Consider the following 9,990-nt stretch of genomic DNA (forward strand, 5'->3'; position numbering starts at 1 on the left):
CAAATTCTAGTTCCATGTAGTTTTGCTTACTATATCTGTTTGATATGTTTTCAATTGTGATGTCATGAATTTGGATTTGCTGTATACTTTTAGTTTACTCTTTCCACCATAATTTTGAAATGGCTTTGAGAAAGAATACCTTCACCATCACTGCGCATGACTATGGTGCTCCAAGGAGACACCACACACTCAAACTGGAAGAGGACATACTTCATCAGATTGAAGATAATCTGTCAGTGAGTACACAAGCAATGTCTTTGGTTATCAAAAATGGAATTGTAAAACAAGTGATGTACTGGGTAACTTGTAAAAGTGGTCATATTACCAACATGTTTTCAAATTACTGTGACATGGAAAAAGCATATTTCCATACATCGGTTTCTATTCATAATATTATGTACTCACTCCCTTCTACAAGTAGTAGAATTTTGTAACAGGAATTTCTGAACATCCTGAATAGTGATAAAACAAATATCACAGTACAGTAATACAAATTACACTTAAAAAGTAATTTTATTGGTAACAGGAAACAAACAAACACTTCGTGTTGACACTAGGCATTGCATGAAAAGTGTGGTGAGAATTAATTTTTGGGTTGACTTCAGCTCCTCATTGCAAAAACTAAATCGCAAATACCTGCTGAAACAATGAAGAATATGCATCTGAAAGCTCTATGCATGTGTGTGTGTTCTTAATCACTGAAGATAACAGCTCATTGGCATATAATTGTGTGTATTTTTGAAGATTTGACAAACACGTTTGGTGTGACACTATGTTATTAAACTACATTTTACATCTTACAAGCTGACACAAGAGTTTCTGTTCTGTTCCACAACAAACTGTTCTATGTTGTTATGATGTTGTGCCACAACATTGTCTATTGTGTTAACAAAGCTCATCCAGTAACATTTTGTTGAAAATACTCACACCAAACAATTTTCTGAGTGGCATAGCATTAAGTAGGATGCTGGGAAATTTTATTGTATCCAGAGTCTTCGGAAATTTGTAATGAGTCACATTTTACTTTTAACATGAGCTGCAATAAGACTATCACTTTTCAGATGCTCTGAACAAGACAGCACTTGCAACAGCAGGCAAATGTCAAATCCTGCATGCTTGTTATTTGAGTGATGGTAAAAGTCTGGAAGAGTTGCTACCACACTCTTCCCACTTAATGTGAACAAAAGTAATAATTCTCTGGTTAATTGGCCACCTGCTGAGCATACACAGCCTAAGTGGGAACTGATTTAAAACTTTTGTTTCTGTTTTTTTATGGAGAGAATTGTCACTTGTAAACAGTGATTCTTTTCCTTGCTATAACAACAAAGCTCACAGAAGTTAACTATTTTGCACATTGTTTTAGTGCCTTGAATGGTGTTGATTAAGTGAGTCAGATAGCGATTAAAAAACTAGTGTCCATAGCAGATGTTATTCTTAAATTAGTGACATGAATTTTGTAACATTTTACCTATACATACGGCATGCAAGTAGACTAATACATATTGGCACTGTTGTTTGCAAAGTGATGGATAAAGTTGAAAAAATGTGAAGCAAGTAGTCACTAGTAATTTGTTTATTGCAGACCTACATTTCAACCACCACATGGCTATCATCAGAACTAAAACCAAGTAAGAACACATAGTAGTAAGACACAGGTGTGAATCAAAAGATATTATAATTGTATAAGCTTTGTGAAAGATTAAAAGATAAAAGTAACACACCAGTAACATGCAATCAAATCATCATTATTGCTTGTCTATACAAACAGTCCCTTCTATACAATTCACGTCAGTAGTTCAGCTCACACTCAAGCTACTGTCTACAAATATTACACAGCTAACCTCGATGTATGTCATAATGGTGTGGAGAGCATTCTATAATACACAGTTTAGACTACAGAATTTACAAACAACTCATAAAAACATTGCTTAATATAGCTAAGATAGGTATTATTAAAAGGCAGTAGCTACCTGTCTGACAGTTGACCTGCGTGAACTAACAGTAGTTTGTGTGTACCGCTCTTTAGAAACAAAACTTTCCTACAAACTGTTCACTCAAACACAAATGACTTCAGTTTAAGACTAGAGAGGTACATCATAATAAGAAAGATATGTTACACTTTACACTGCAGTCTGGTTTGTTGCTAAATTGATTAAGCATTAGATGATGCTGGCTATTGATGCAGGAAAAATTTTTTATCACTTAATACCAAAGCTGCTCTCATATGTGAGCCATGAGATGTACTATTATATAACAGGCCAATACTGGCAGGTCGATATGCCAGCTGGCATCTACTGTCACTGATCAAGCCCAAAGCAGTTTTTAAAAGTTCCTCATTGCTACCTGCTTGTTGAGCAGCATACCCCAAGATGACTGCTGCTGTCATAAACTTTCCAGCAAGTCCATAAATTTCCCCTTATCACATGAATGTAGTCATTTAATGAATGAAAACATAACTGGAATGTTGTGTTCACTTTCCAGGAGGTGGGTGGTAAATATAGATTTTTCAGTCACATTCCTTCTTTCTGAAGCAACATATTTGCTAAATTTAACATTGAGTCACCATCTAGTTTGCCACATATAACAAGTATCACAATCAGGACACTCTATCTTATAAACACCCAATGCATTACAGAAATTACCTTTGTCAACACAATTATTAACCTTCTACCCAAGTTATTCCAGGTGGCAAAAGTCACCTTTAATTTCCATGTTCTAAAACAGAAGGCATCCTTTCACTGATTATTTTAAATGTTGTTGGTTTAATATTGTGGACAGTTATTCTTTTGTGAAATATATTTGTGTTCACTTCACAATCTTTTACCCCTTTTGAAATTGAAAGGTTTAATAAATTATTGATGGCAAAATTAAAATAGGCATTTTTATGCTGACTGAGATGATTTGAGCTTTAGTCAATAATACTGTCAGCACATGTGCTTTTTTTGTAGATCCTGAAAGAACGTTTATCATTCTGAATTTTAATGCTCAAATCTAGCTTTATTTTACCATTTAGGCTGTTGAACTTACTAACTACTGTTTTGATGTCGTAATTGCTCCTGCTAATTAACAACAAAGTGCCATTAACATTTCTGTAATGGTATATCATTTTATTTTACACCTCCAGATTTTTCCAGAAAAAAATTGTTCTCCAAATAGCTGATAAAAATGTCAGCCAAAAGTCCTGAAAGTGGCCTACCCACACTTAACCCATCTTTCTGTAAATATACATTGAAGAGCCAAGGAAACTGGTACACCTGCCTAATATTGTGTAGGGCCTATGCAAGCGCACACAAGTGCTGCAACATGTCATGGCATGGACTCAACTAATGTCTGGAGTAGTGCTGGAGGGAACTGACACCATGAATCCTGCAGTGCTGTCCATAAATCCATAAAAGTATGAGGAAGTGGAGATGTCTTCTGAACAGCACGTTGCAATTCACCCCAGATATGCTCAATAACGTGTGTGTCTGGGAAGTCTGGTGGGCAGCAGAAGTGATTAAACTTAGAAGAGTGTTCCTGGAGCTGCTATGTAGCAATTTTGGATGTGTAGGGTGTTGCATTGTCCTGCTGGAATTGCCCAACTCCATCGGAATGCACAATGGACATGAATGGGAGAAGGTGATCAGACAGGATGCCTACATACATGTCACCTGTCAGAGTTATATCTAGATGTATCAGGAGTCTCTTATCACTCCATCTGCACATACCCCCCACCATTACAGAGCCTTCACTAGCTCGAACACTTCCCTGCTGACATGCAGGGACCATGAAGTCATTAGTTTGTCTCCATACACTTACACATCCATCCACTTGATACAATTTGAAATGAGATTCAGGCCAATAGCAGTATTTATGAGCACAGGAAAGGCATAAAGCTCTGTGCCATGCAGTCATCAAGGGTACATGAGTGGGCCTTTGGCTCCAAAAGCCCATATCAATTATGTTTGCGCACTGACATTTGCTGATGACCCAGCATTGAAAACTGCTGCAATTTTTCAAGAGGATTGCACTTCTGTCACTTTGAACAATTTTCTTCACTTGTCACTGGTCCAGTTCTTGTAGGATCTTTTACCAGCTGCATCAATGTTGGAGATTTTATGTTTTATCAGATTCTTGATATTTGTGGTACACAGATGAAACGATCATAGTTGAAAATCCCCACTCCATTGCTACCTTGGAGATGCCATGTCCCATCACTCGTGCACCAAATATAATGCCTTGTTCAGACTCAATTAAATCTTGATAACCTGCCATTATAGTAGCAATAACTGATCCAGTGACTGTGGCAGACACTTTTTGTCTTATGTCAGCATTGACGACTGCAGTGCCATATTCTGCCTGTTTACATATCCCTGTATTTGAATACACATGCCTATACCAGTTTCTTTGATGCTCCAGCATATATTGCCAATGAATTTGAAGTAATTTTATACAAGATTAATGTAAACAATCCTGTATACTCATCAATCTCTTCTTTAGACAACCTGTACAAATTTCCTTAACAGTTTCAGTGGTGTCAGATTTGTAGATATCTGCATCAGTCTTAAACTGTACACTGTATACCACAGAGAGCATAGTACATGACCATGGAAACAAATTCAGACACTGTTTATGTCCAAACAGGAGAAACAAATAAAAAATTCAAAATAGTGCATTATACCATGTAATAAAATTGTGTAATAGACTGTGACAAGAAGTAAAAGATGTAAATGATCACCACACCTTTAGGCAAAGGCCAAAAAAATATTTATTAAATAATAGATACTTCACTGTAAATGAATACTTAAAATGGCTCTGCGCGCTATGGGACTCAACTGCTGTGGTCATCAGTCCCCTAGAACTTAGAACTACTTAAACCTAACTAACCTAAGGACATCACACACATCCATGCCCGAGGCAGGATTCGAACCTGCGACCGTAGCAGTCGCATGGCTCCAATACTTAAAATAACTATAGATAGTAAATTAATGTTCATGAATATATGTAGTATGTAACAATTAATGATGTGATTAGAAAATTGGGACTAGGTATAGGAGCTATAAATACTGATATAGGCATGTTTATTTTTTAATAAGAAATATTATACAAACATTTGATGACATCCATACAATGTATATTGTTCAGTGGATGAATAAATCAATCAATCACTCAAACAACATAAACTGAACTACTGATATGGATAGTCTAGTAATAGCTATTTTTATAGACAAATGATAATGATGATTTTATGTGCATCATATTGGTATGTTACTTTATCATCTTCTCCTGCACAAAGTTTATACAACTACAATTTGTTTTGATGTATGAATGTGTCTTATTTTAATGTATTCCTATATGTCTTTAACAGTGATGATGGACTTGCAGTGGCTGAAATCTTTATCTGCAATAAAAAGATTATTTGCTAGTAATTGCTGCACATTTTCTCAGATTTAAATAAACACAGTCACTGAGCACACCTGTTCCATATGGAATTGAAGTGATAGATATTTCACCACCAGATCAGGCCAGATATGTAACACTAGGCATAAACTCTACTGTGACCACTGGCAGCCACATGGTATTCAACTTGTTAAAAAATGAGAGTGCACACTGCATTATAGGGGCCACCAGTTCATCTGTGAAATGGGCAAAAATCATCATAAAATAGTTCTGCTTAGAAATACACTTCATTAAGTTGACTGTAATAGAAGAAAATCAGCTTTATTTGCATATACTTTCTTTTACCATAATCTTCTGGACAGCAGACCTAATGTATATAATATATTTATTCAAAAGAAATCAGATATAAGAATTTTGTGTGAAGTAAATAAATTTACATCATGTAGAGGACTCTTTAATTTTTACACTTACTTTCCAGTACATTTACTCCACAAAGCCTTTTGTTCTCAAGCATGAAAAGCAGTTTCAAACTAACTGTGAATATCACATAAACAATGCAAAATTTGAAAATGATTATCATATAGATTTTGCACACTTGTTTAAAATTCAGAGTAGGGCTTTGCTTTTCTGATACAAATGTCTACAACAAATGCCCATCAAACATGAAGTAGAAAAGTAGGGAATTCCTATAAATTCAGGAATTAGCTACTCCTTCTAACTATTATCTCATTATGTAGGTTGAAATACTGATGACACTGTACCATATGGCTTTATCACAGATGAACTTCAGCAATGACTTAACAGATGAGTTTGAATATATGGTGTTTTGTGTGAATGTCATCAGTCTTCTGACTAGTTTTATGCAGCTCATCATGAATTCCCCTCCTTTGCTAACCTCTTCATCTCAGAACAGCACTTTCATACTACATCTTCATTTGGTGGCCGTATCCCAGTCTTCGTCTTTCTCTATAGTTTTTACACTCTACAGTTGTATTGTATTGTATTGTATTTTATTGATACAGACAATCATAGTATTGTACAGTTGTACATATGATATTGGACAGGTCAAGAGAATATATTTCCAAGTAATTTTTAATAAACTGATTTTACATTATTTTGTAATGAGGGAGTTATCTATCTTTAACAAAACAGTAAATACAAATGTTGTATAGTAAAATACAAACAGCCAGTACAGATGCAACAATAAAATAATCCAGTATTTTTCATAGACATGCATAGTATATAATAAGCCAGTATATTTTATAGACATGCACAGTACATAATTTTCAGACCTAACTGAACATTTATTATAAAATTGATTACAATTTTAACCCCTTTCAAAAAATGGTCAACTGCATAAAAGCATTGGTCCAAGAGATTTTTTTTTAACTTATATGTGAAGGCTCTTGGGTTCTTTGTTGCTTTGATTTCATTTGGTAAATTATTATACATTTGTATACCACCATTTAAAACACTTTTTTGGTAGCAGGTAGTTCTGGACTGAATCATATGTAGGTCAGATTGCTGCATTGTTGCATAGTTATGGATATCTCCATTGAATTTTAATGTGCAGTCATTGTTTAATAGGTATGACTTGACAAATGAGACGATATTATAAATGTAAGCAGAGTGCAGTGTAATAATGCCATTTGTTTTGAAATGTTGTCTGCATGATTCGTTATGTCTTAGGTTACATATTATGCATATTGCCTTTTTTGCATTTCGAAAATATATCTACCCCCAGGTGAGTTCCCCCAAAATAAGATTCCATACTGCAATGTTGAGTGGAAGTAAGCATGATATACATGTATGGGATCAGATTTTGTGACTGATTTTTTGAGTATCCTTAAAATATAACACACAGTTGATAGCTTTTTGGAGATATAATTTGTGTGAGTCTCCCATTTAAGATTTTCTTCAACCCATATGCCAAGAAACTTAAAAGAGTCCACACACATAAGCTCTTGGTTATTTAGAATCCCATTGGGCATTTTTTTTTTTTTTTTTTTTTTTTTTTTTTTTTTTTTTTTTTTTTTTTGGGATGAGAGTCTGAAGTTGATGTACATTGTTTTCTGTATATTTATAATCAGTTTGTTCTTGTTGAACCATTTGCTGAGTCAGAACATAAGCAGTTTAATTTTTTGGTTGTGGTCATCTGTATCTGTACCTGTTATTAGTATACTTGTGTCATTGACAAATAGTGTGGTATGTTCTGTAGCAAGCTTCGTGCTTATGTTATCAATTTATAGCAGAAACTGTATGGGTCCCAGATTGAGCCTTGTGGCACACCATATCTAATAGGCATTGTGTCAGAGGAGTGGACAGTACATTGATGGGAGGTTTTATTCTTTTTTTTTTTCAAAATTAATTTCAACCTTTGTGATCTGTTTGACAGGTAAGATTCTAACAATTTGTTTGCAGTTCTTGTTATACCTTTATTAGATAGCTTCTTAAGGAGTATGGTATGGTCAATTACATCAAAGGCTTTGGATAAATCTAAAAAGATACCAGTAGAGATTTCCTTATTATCCAGTCCTTTTAAGATTTTGTTGAGACACTCATAAATAGCTGTGGTTGTCGTCTTTTGTTTTCTAAAACCATGCTGGTGTTTTGATAATAAGGATAGTTTATTGGTAAAGTCATCCAATCTGATGTAAAATAATTTTTCAAATATTTTTGAGAATGAGCTCAGTTGTGCTATGGGCCTAAAATTGGATACATCATTCTTAGGACCCTTTTTGTGAAGTGGGGTGTTTTTAGAAGTCTTTAGTAGATCAGGGAAAACTTCATTTGTAAAGGATGCATTTATTATGTGGGTTAGGGGTTCTACAATGGATTCTCCACATTTCTTTACAATTAAATCAGGAATAGTGTCACTGCCACTGGAGTACTTATTCTTTAGTCCTTTTGTAGCTGTAAGTACTGCAGTATTGGAGACTTTGTGAAGAAACATTGATGCCTGTGCTGGTATTGTTTCTATTAGTATTTGGCGTTGAGTATTTGGTCTGTGGCAGTTTTTTTATCAGGTTTTCTGCTATTTTGCTAAAATAGTCATTAAAACTATTTACTATTTTGTGGGGATCTGATGTGACTTCATCATTTAGGTTTAGTTGTAATGTTTTGTTTATAACATGCTGCTTAATGTTTGTTTTATTTTTTACAACTGTCCACAAGCCTACCATTTCATTGTTAGATTTCTTTATAAATTTATCATTGTATAATTTTTTTGCTTGTTGGATTACTTTTCTGTAGATTGCAATTTCGGTCTTACAGTATGACCTAAACTGATCATCAACTTCACGGTGTTTCTTGTGATTTTTTTAAGTCATGTTTTTCTTTGGCTGGAGATCCTTACCCCTTTTGTTACCCACGAGTTTGTGTGTTTTTTACTGATTTTCCTGGCTTACAGTGGAAATGCAGTATTGAAGTGGTGGAGAAATCTTTCATGGAAAGAATTAAATATATAGTTTACATAATTTTCTTTATAGACCTCTGCCCAGTTTCCAGCCCTTAACAGATAGTTAAAAAGCCTTATATTATCATCATTAAATTGCCTTTGCATTTTAATTTTTGGGGGGTATTGCCTTATGTAATTTAAATTCGCCATTAGTATTTGGGCTTCATGGTCACTGTAAACTGTACTGATGACTTTGATTGAGTGGTGTAGTTTGTCTGTGTTTATGAAAATCTGATCTACAGCTGTTTTTGAATTTTTTGTGATCCTGGTTGGTGTGTTTACAGTTGGAGATAGGTTGAAAGCATTTGTAATATTCAACAATTCATCTTTGTTTTTTCCAGGTGTGAGGAAGTCAGTATTAAAATCTCAACTTATTAATAGATTTATGTTTAGTGAGTGAATTTTTGTGACTAGTGCTTCGAGGGAGTTATTGAAGGTTTGGATGTTCCCATCAGGGGCTCTATATACATTCAGTGTCAATAGATTATAGTTTGTTAAGATAATTAAGGAGAATTCAAAGTCTGTTTCTATTTGCATATTATTGTACTTTGTGAGGCTTTTGTAGCTTAAATTTTTCTTGACATAGATTGCTGTACCACCTCCCTTACTTTTGTTCTGACAAGAATAACCAGCTAGAGTAAATTCGCCAAGTGGTGTTTTTTTTTTTTTAATTTTGTCTTCTGTTAACTAATGTTCAGTAATACAGATAACATCTAAGTGTGACTTTGTTTTCTGGAAGAGGTCTATATCTAGTAACTTATTAAACATTGACTGCACATTATGGTGTAATATTTTAAAGGATAATAGTGACTGTTTTCCAATTGAATGATTTTTGACACCACTCACCTAGTTTTCTTGTAGTTTTGGTTCATGAAGGTTTTGCTCTACATCTGCTTTACTTTGGTTTGCTGCTAGCAGGGAGCTACTGGTGTTCTTGCCCATAAAAAATCCTGGTTGTAGGCTGGAGGTCTGCATTTTTGTGTTGAAAATCTTGTCACAATTTCCAGGGGTACTGATTTGGAGTGTGGCTGCACATTTTTTACTGTTTTCATTTGGATGTCGTGGGCTGCCTGTTTTGTGGCACTTGACGAGATTTTTGCACAGGATGTTTGTGATGACTTGGTGCTGACTGTGGATACCTTCTTCTTTTCTTA

Source organism: Schistocerca gregaria, chromosome 1 (genome assembly GCF_023897955.1).
Source record: "Schistocerca gregaria isolate iqSchGreg1 chromosome 1, iqSchGreg1.2, whole genome shotgun sequence".
Lineage (NCBI taxonomy): Eukaryota > Metazoa > Arthropoda > Insecta > Orthoptera > Acrididae > Schistocerca > Schistocerca gregaria.